This window comes from Anoplophora glabripennis, unplaced genomic scaffold (assembly GCF_000390285.2).
Source record: "Anoplophora glabripennis isolate ALB-LARVAE unplaced genomic scaffold, Agla_2.0 scaffold700, whole genome shotgun sequence".
Lineage (NCBI taxonomy): Eukaryota > Metazoa > Arthropoda > Insecta > Coleoptera > Cerambycidae > Anoplophora > Anoplophora glabripennis.
The window spans coordinates 6,089-15,978 of record NW_019417041.1 but is presented as its reverse complement, the minus strand read 5'-3'; positions in this window follow the sequence as shown (position 1 = coordinate 15,978).

The following is a 9,890-nucleotide window of genomic DNA, read 5'->3' as shown; positions in this document are numbered from 1 at the left end:
AGCTGAGGCAACAGAGGAAGGCGTTCGAGGACCTTGAAAAGAGGTCTCGAGAATAGCACGCCGAGCTGTTAAACGCCCTCAAGGGACAACAGGCCCCAAAAGGGGTAAAGCGAGATAAGCCAGGGACCTCGTCGGGATCCGAGGAAGAGTCCTGCAAGGATAAAAGAAGCCAGCAAAACCGAACAAAGTACCTGTCGCCGAACAGGCGAAGGTCCCCGAGATCGTACCAGCGACGACATCAGAGCGCGCAGTCCCTGCCGAGAAAGCCCAGTTATCTGCCTGTTATCCTTCGCAAGAAGGAACAATGGACGGAGGTCAGCAGGAGTCTGACAGACAGGAAAATAAATTACACCAGGGCCAGGTTAACGGGTGAAAGCATCGCCATTCACCCGCAAACGCCTGATGATTATCGACGCCTCACGCGTGTCCTCGCCGACGAGGGGAAGGAATTCCACACCTTCTCTCTGCCAAGCGAGCTGCTGCTGAGGGACGTGATCAAAGGGCTACAAGTCCCTCAGGAGCAGGAGGACCTGCTCAAGGTGACAAGATGCTGCCACCTAGTCGTCAGAGTGGAACCGCAGAGGGCGAGGACCGAGCCGACGCAGTGCCATCGCTGCCCGCGCTTCGGTCACGCGCAGAACCGTTGCACCGCAGCTGTCAAGTGTGTGAAGTGTGGCGAGGGTCACCACTCATCAGACTGCACTAAAAAGCGCAAGACACCGGCAAAGTGCGCCAACTGCGGCGGCGAATATCCCACCAGCTACCGCAGATGCCCTAGCTTCCCTAAGAATACGACAGGGAGCAAGAAGCAGCAGCGCAAAGAGGACCCCCAAGTATATAAACAACAGGCTAAGTTGGCACCCCCCCCCGAAGGTGACAGCGGCGAAAAGGTTCGCACATCCCCGGGATAAGCAGACGTTAAACCAGCTGAACCAGAGGTTAAAAGCGGCCCTAGAGGAGCACTACCAGGACTCGTGGCAACGACATCTGGAGTCACTGAACCCTGAGGACCACCAGGAAGCCTATGCCTCCGATTCACGGAGAGAACGGGATCGTCTACACTAGGTATGAAAAGGCCGAAGCATTCGCCGACAGCCTTGAATTACAGTGTAGGGAAAACCTTCTCGAGGACGCCGACGAGGACCACGCCGACGAGGTGGAACGACGCGTACGGCGCTACAGACGCCAACCCAACAGTGACGACATTAGGCCGGCGACACCCGAGGAGGTGAGGGACATCCTGCGGCGTCTTAACCCCCGCAAGGCACCCGGATGTGACCAGATTGGAAACCGAATACTCAGAAAGCTCCCCCACAAGGGAAAATTTATTTTTGACTTTAAAAAAATTATTATAAAAAAACTATGAAGGTTTTTTCAGAAAAAACAAATATAAAAGGTATATTACAATAAGTAAATGTACAAGTATTTTTCTTTAGTAGAAAAATGGTAATAATATTAACAAGATTAATGGTTAAAAAAATTATTAACCTAACAAATAGGAAGTAATAGTAACTTCTGGAATGATCTATACACAAAAACCCAGAAAAGTAACAAAATTCAAACAACCAGACCGTAAAAAAAGAGTAAACTAATTACAAAAAAATCGCGGATTTCTACCATTCAATTTTTTAGGTAATCTTCTGTATTTCTATTCTTCTATTTCGGCTTTTTCCCGGAGCAACAATGAACAATGTGTAACTTGTAGATTTTTATCACTTTATACCCCGTATTCCGAATGATAACTAACTTGCATACTTGTCGATGGGAAACTGATTTTATGTCCTGAAAAATCCTTTCTTTTATATATAATTTTGAGGTCCTTAAGGGTGTTTTTTTTCGTCATTATTCTAGAGCTTTCTAGAAGAATTTCTCTAAATTAAGAAAAGTAAACCGAGGGTTTCGGTGCTTAATTCTAATTGGTCCGCGACTTGACGAAGAGCCAAATACTGGATTCTAATTGGTTCGCGGCTTGATGTAAATGTAAAAGTGGTATAAAAGCTTAGGACGCAATTTTAGTTCGGTTCATTTTATAGTAGCCTTCAGGTCTACAACCAAGGGGGGTCCCTTATTTTCAGACTCTTTTTTTCTTACTGAAATATGGTGGTTTTCACACGAACCTATTTAAAAACTAGACTTAAAACTAAACAATTCTCAAAACTAATATATACAAAATAAACAAGCGGCAAATAGTGAGTTTTGCCAATGTTTTGAATACAATTTTCACCGAAGTTTCTAAATTTTTAAAAAATATCTGACTAATAACAACTCTGAATTACTATTGACCGAATTTAAGTAATATACAAGCTACACGCATACTACCTAATCCGTATCGATGACTACCATTCTCGAACGTCTCTTCCGACTCCGACCAGTCACGTCTGGAGCTGTAGCGTCACTGGAGGATATCAGGCTCTGGGATCGGGCTGCTTCGCTTTCGGTCGGAAGTCCATCCAAACCAGCGAAGTTCATCCCTATAGCAATCCTTGGTCCCTGACTCGCGGCTACAGGATCTACTGCTGCATTGGGTTCTGTTGTGGAACTAGTAGAGTATTCGGATGGGAATCCTTGTCTAGGTTTCCTAGTGGTACAGGGCGTATGTCATCTATATGTATTGGTTTGTCTTCATTGTGTTAGTTATATCCGGGGAGTCATAATAGGGTAGTCATGACTAAAACTCAAAATCGATTACTTTAACCTAATTCTTTTTCGGTGATTCTCTGTGTAGGTCCCGGCGAAATTTGTGGTTTCATTGGCATGGGCGCCTTAAATTGTTTAGCTTTTATCCTTGCGCAGACTAGACAGTTCTTCACAAATTCTGCCACATCTTCTCGCATATTTTGCCAATAGAAGTCGTCTTGGATGGCCCTTAACGTTTCGTCGCGTCCTGGATGGCCACAATCTTCTTCGTCGTGGTACCGGTGCATGACCTTCTGTCTTTGTCTTCCGTGGACGACGATTCTAGGTCCGATCATGTGTGGAAATTTGAAGAACCCGTCGGTTACTTCATGTTGTAGAAAGAAGTCTTGCTCATCTTCAGTATGGGAACGAATTTTATTAAGGCGTTGCCACTAACTCTTCATCTTGGATAGTCTAGGCGACTCTTCCTGGGCTTCACGAATTATATGAAAAATGTCTAGGCACTGGGTCTGCTTGGCGGCGATTTAATTGATTCTCCGTATTTCTGGCGGTAGCAGTTGATCAACATCGAGGAGGTTTTTCTCCTCGGTGGCTTCCGGACGTCGACTTAGATAATCTGGTAGTTGATTACTTTTCCCAGGGCAGTGCTCGAGATTAAACTTGTAGGTTTGTAACAATAATGACCATCGCGTAAGCTTGCTTTTACCATCTTTATTCTTCTCTAACCATAGTAGAGAACGACTATCTGTTCGTAGAATAAAGGGTAAGCCCTCTAGGCTAGGGTTTCTATCTCGTTGATATGGTACTTCTCTTCAGTACTAGTCGCACTGGCGTAGGAAAGGTTGATATAATACGGCGCCAAGTCCAGTCTGACTTGCGTCAGTTTGCAAGATAAACGGTCCAAATACTGGATTGTAATTGGTTCGCGGCTTGATATAAATGTAAAAGTGATATAAAAGCTTAGGACGCGATTATGGTTCGGTTCATTTCATAGTAGCCTTCAGGTCTACAACAACACCACCCCCTTTGGAGACGGCAATTTTACAATAACCAATATAAACATTTAAGGGATACAACCCCGTAATCGGTATAGCAGAGTTATTTTTTAAAGGGTAATAATTTTCTACTATATCTTCTATTCCTCTGAAGGTGTCCACCAACTCCACCGGCTTCGGCTCGATTTCTCTCGTTCCTTCCGCGTGAAACTCTCTAGACGTACCGTCTAACATCTGTTCACCTGAAACAAACGGGACCGGGATTAAACAGGAGAATGGAGAATACAAATTTACTTCCCTAGCTAATTGTGAGATCCTGGCCACTTCTTCATCCCTGCTTGTTCCGGTCTCGTTTGGTCGTCTGTCTGGCTTGGGCCCTCCTCGCTTTGGTTGGACTACTCCAGACGACCCCGGCTGAGGCGATTCCATAGTGCTTCGCTTACGCATGGGACTTCGTCGATGGGGGGGTATATATACATTAGGTCGTCGCACATTGCGTCGTTCCGATCTGGACCTCCTAGGGTTCTCTGGGTCGGAATCGGGATAATCGAACGAATCTAGTTCAGCGTCCATATCTGAACTATCGGCTTCACTACTCGACGATGATGTGGCTTCCTCTTCCGGTTGCGGGCTTACTATACGTTCGCGTTCGAGATTACACGATGGTTCCTCTTCCTCCGGCGGTGCGGGTAACGGTTCCTTGTCTTCCGGTGGTGCGTGTAATGGGTCTTCAAGTACCGGTCGCCACTGCGCGCAATTTGGCCTCGGCCGTATATCGTCAATATGCACAAGTACCGGCGTACCGTTTCTATTAAGTTCACACGCATTTAGCCCTCACACGCGAATCACACGATAAGGGCCGGCCCATGGTGTTCCGAGAGGAGTTTTTAATCCCGGTGGATTTCCAGTCAGTACTTGATCACCAACGTTTAATATCACTTTCGGTTCTCTTTGAGCGGAAAATAATAATAATACTAATAATAATAATGACGGTTGAAAACGATCTGTCTCCTTCGGATCCTCTGCAGGCGTTCTTCTCTTTCTCGGGGTGCGTTATGGATTGCTTGCCGTATGTCCGGGTTGTTCCATTTTCCAGGATTCACCAACAGCGCACCTAATAACGCTGTGCTGGGATTCATTCCAATAGCGGCGTCCTTCCTGTTTCGCAGAGTGAATGACGCTTGATCTATGCATTCACCCCAACATTCCCCATGTTGGTGGCAGTGCACGTGCATGAGTTTCTTCAACTCGAGTGATATAGGGGTCGTATATGGGGTAATATGACTCTTTTGAAGATATCGGGTGAACTTCTGGCTCCGGAAAGTTGGCCCATTATCGGAAATAAACGTTTCGGGATATCCCCATAGTTTGAAGATTCGCTCTAAAAAGTCTATCACTATATTCGGCCTAACCAGGAGTACGGAGATGGCTTCCATCCATTTGGAACAAATATCTGCTAATACAATAATAAATCGATTTCCTCTTCTCGTCCGCCGGTATGGCCCCATAATGTCGACACTAACTGTCTGCCATGAGGTCGAGGTCGGAGCGGGTCAGCTGGCTGACAAGCCCCATCTCGTTTTGTCGCCGCGCAGATTAGGCAATACCTTACATGTGTGCGTACTTATTTCTTTAAAGCAGGCCAATAATAATATTCCGAAATGGCGCAGAGATCGTTTCTCCACGGCCAGGGTGACCGGCTTCCGGGCTATCATGAAATTGTTGTATGACACGCCGCCAATAGTCTAACGGCATCACTAATCGCCCCTTCTCTCCTTCCTTAAACCATATCAAGTCGTTCTCTACTATGTATTGGTCATTTAGTGTTCGCTTCCAAGGGGTGTCCGCGGGATCATCCGCTGGAGTCGAAGGATACGAATTCTGGTTGCCTTATATTCAACGCTGTTGGTTTGCGCTTGCACTACTTGGTCATATAGCGGTATTTCAAGAGCGTCAATTTGGGTTAGTCATAGGTTGGAATAATATCTCAGGTAATCGGGAAGTTCTTTCCGGGGTTGTCGTCATATTAAGTTCGGGTTGGGGGTCATCGTTCGGTAATATTTCCCTGGGATTTCGTTGGGGCGGACTCATCCGATCATCTATTGGATCGGTTCCTACTTCTCCCGGGTTTCGACTGAGAAAGTCCGGCAGTTCATTTAGCCGAAAGAGCGAAACGAGTTAACTTGACCCGTTCATCCTTGTACTTATTTAACCACAAAAGGGCCTGACTATCGATCCTTAACAGGAATTCCTTCCCTTCCAATAGATGTCGATATCTTCGAACTGCCCAGGCCACCGCGAGCACCTCTTGTTCGTTGCAATGATATCTCATTTCTGTACGGGAAAATTTAGCACTGTCGCAAGAAATGACTAATTTCTCTTGGTTCGGTCACTCTTGATATAACACTGCGCCCATACCATAGGCGCTCGCGTCGTTCTGCAATATGAACTTGTCTCGGTGATTTGGGCGGTGCAGTTTTAATAGTCTAGATAAAGCTGCTTTTAACCCTTCAAATGCTTTGTTTACTTCAGGAGTCTACACAAACTTACGCTTTCCTAGGAGTTGGGTCATTGGAACTGCGATTGCTGAAAAGTTCGGCACATATTCCCTGAGCCAGTTGGCATCTCCCAGGATCCGTTGTAGTTCTTTCTGTGTAGTTGGTCTGGCAAAAGTCTGAATTTATTCTAAATGTTTGGCCTGAGCTTCATTATGGGTTGCAGTAACCCGATGTCCTAAATAGTTTATCGTTTCCATACCTAGTCTACATTTGGATAGTGAACATTTCAAAGAATGGCATCGTAACCTTTCCAGTACGAGTCTTAAGTGCCTATCATGATCTTCTCTAGTTCTCGAGTATACGATGATATCGAGAAACACATATTCAAATTCATTTATATAACCTGACAGCACCTCCGACATTAATTTTTGAAATATCGATGGGGCGCTCTTCAACCCGAAGGGCATTACGACGAACTCGTAAGCTGCCCCTTCGGGTGTATGGAACGCCGTCATCGGGATACTCTCTTCTGACATCGGTACTTGCCAGCGAAGATCAAATTATGAGAACATCGTAGCTTCGCCGACGTCTTTCAAAATGTCGGGTATATGGGGCAATACGGAAACCTTATCTTCGGTTATCGAGTTCAATTGGCGGTAATCGATGCAAAACCGCGTGGAGCCATCCGGTTTCCCAACTAGCACAATCGGGGAGCTATACTGCGAATGGCTCCTCCGGATAACCCCGGCCTGCAACATTCTGGTCACTTCTTGGGTAATCGTGGCTTTTTTCTCGGGTGAAAATTTGTATCTTCAAATTCGGAATGGCTTACTATCACATAATCTGATCGTATGTTTGATTAAATTGGTGCATGGCTAGAGTACATCCTCCTGGAAGGCCTCTGGAAAGTCATTTAGCAAAATCTCATAGTGAGGGATCCACTCACTTGGACAATTTTCTACTTCTATTTTAACCGGTGTATATAACTGCACTTCTCGTCTAGTTACATGCCAGTAGACTGCCCTCCTGACTTGAGTTCCAAAATATATCCTCCCTTGTCGATAGTCCAAGGTTACTTCCTCTGCACGTAACCAGTCTATCCTCAATATTACCTCCTCGCGGAGACATTAGATCAAATAAGCATTTATTACAGTATCGCACTCTTCTATTTGTATGGGGACCTCCACCGGTCCTTCTGCCCACACTTTCTTCCATCTCCCTTCTTCGGGTTTCTCTCCTCTATAATATTCGGCCCGCAGGAAAGAGTTCGTGGCACTTGTGTCTATCAAAGCAATTAACTCGTCATTCTGGTATTTAAGTTTCATTCGCGGTAAGTCACAAATTTGAGCAGGTTCCTGAATGGAGTCCATCGAAATTCGCCCTACGCTAACTCCACAGCAGAGGGCGGCTTCTAGCTTTCCTGTCGTCTTTAGTTTTCTGGAGGTGGGGGTCCAGGGAGAGCAGACTGTCTGCTTGACTATTTCCCTGATTTCTTCCTTCCGGTCTTCGATCGTCTATAGAATTCGGCTCAGGCAGAGAACGGCATGGACAGTCTCGATTCAAATGATTCCCCCTACACCAATGGCAACTAAACTGAGTCGACCTCGGGCGTCTTCCAAACGGTACCAGATCTCTATTAGTTGTTTGTCCTCCACTCTCTCTTTCACCTCGAACAAATCTCAATTGCATCTCAACTTCTTGGGCGGTGGCCGATAAATAAAGATTTAACTGAATATCTGGTCTCAACAAGGTGCGTATTTGCAGCACTAACGTTCTGGGATCCATACCCAACTCTAGTCTTCGGTACAGCGCCATCTTTTTGGCTATAAATCCAACTACGTCTTCTCGTTCTTCTTGATTTCTACAGAACAAATGTCTCTGGAGATTTAATCTCAAATATGGATTATCGAATCGGTTAAGCAGATTGGTCGAAAATTCTTGAAAACTACACTCGAATTGTCTAGATGGTAAATACCATTTTTCAGCTTCCTCCACCAGGCGACTAACAGCGAATTTCGTCCAATTCTGTTCCATGATGCGTTCCTGTACACATATGAGTAGTTAAGCAGTGGGCATTCTAGGCCACTTCCAGACTACCACCGGGCTGCCGCCATCCGGAGCTGGCACCAGGTCTCCAGCAGCAGCTCCAAGGTCACGCTGAAGAAGTGTCAGTGGAGTACGGGGGTGGGGGATCTGGATTGCAGAAGAAGAAGCCGGGGTCCGTCATCGGCAATGACCACCAGGAGGTCGGCATCGAGGAGCGTGACGTCAGAGGCGGCACCACGTGCGTGCATGAGCAGCGGCAGGGGGCAGCGGGGTGCAGGTGCGGAATGCAGAAGAAGCCGGGGTCCGTCATCGGCAATGACCACCAGGAGGTCGGCATCGAGGAGCGTGACGTCAAGTGTGTGCAGGAGCAGCGGTGGGGGGCAGCGGGGTGCAGGCGTGAGAGGCGGCAGCGGGGTGCAGGCGTGAGAGGCGGCAGCGGGGTGCCGGCGTGCGGGAAGGCAGCGGAATGCCTGCGTCAGGGGGCAGGGAGCAGGGAGCGGGATGAGGAAGCAGGCGGCCGGAGTTGGCCTGCCATGCTGGAAGTCGGCAGCGGACGGCGGGGGGCGGCGGCGGCAGCGGCGACGGCCTCTTGGCATCAATCTTTTTGTTATAAGATAGAAAATATAAGAAACCCGATAGTTAAAAATGGCAACATGGTAATGTGAGCGTCTGCAATATTTATCGAGCTAAGTAAACAGTCTCGAGCCTCCAAGGTTATAATTCTGCATGTTAGCAAGTTATCTGTGACACTAATATAAATATTGTGATGATTTATTAGGTATATTTTAAGAAATACTTAGTAAGAACATGTACTCATAGCGGATGTCGGCTAAACATAAAGAGTGGAATGCGTATGAGAAGTTAGAGTGTATGAAAGCAGGTGCGACTGTTTGTCGGCTGCTTTAAACATGTCACCACAAGTTCGTCTAGAGTCTGGAGACTGGAGCGCAGTATAAACATTAAAGAATGTGGGTAATAAATAATGTGATAAGTTATTATGTTGTTGTTGTTTCTTGATAAGAACATAGTTCTATAGCGGATGTCGGCAAGACACAAAGAGCAGAATGTGTGGATGGTGATGATGATGTCATAGTCATGAGGTCATCTATTTTTTGCTGAGCAAGCATTTACAAATTGAATAAAATAGCGGTCTGGAGCGTCTCTAGCTCATTCGAGTCTGAGACGTTGAACATTGAAAGTATATATCGAAAACAATTATCAAAAGAAAACAAAATGTTTGCTGCCATTAACAAACAAGCATTAGTGAAGCCATTCATTAGAACCAATCAACTAGAAGTTGATGTAAAATACAAAATAGAATACATCGACATTATCTTGGGCCAGTTTGGACCTCGAGTAGTAGTGACATTGACAGAGGACAAAGTCAGTTTACTCGAACGCTATATAAAAATAATTTCGGCTTCTGACATTACCGAATTGAAGAAACTAGTCCAGGAGAAGCCTGTATACCTAGTGAGCAAGGGCATGGTTGCCAATACCACAAATTTGGAATTTGTGGAGTAACAAAAATATGGAAGCCGAATATATGAAGAGGTTAAATGAATTCCTGGCAAATATCCAATGTTTAAAGGAAGACATCAAGTACATTGAGATTGTGAGGAAGATACGTAATGTCCACATCACCGATCAAAAAGAGGGTCCAGTTCAACGATCATACCAACACCCGGTACATAATCCACTGGGCTTACGCCCA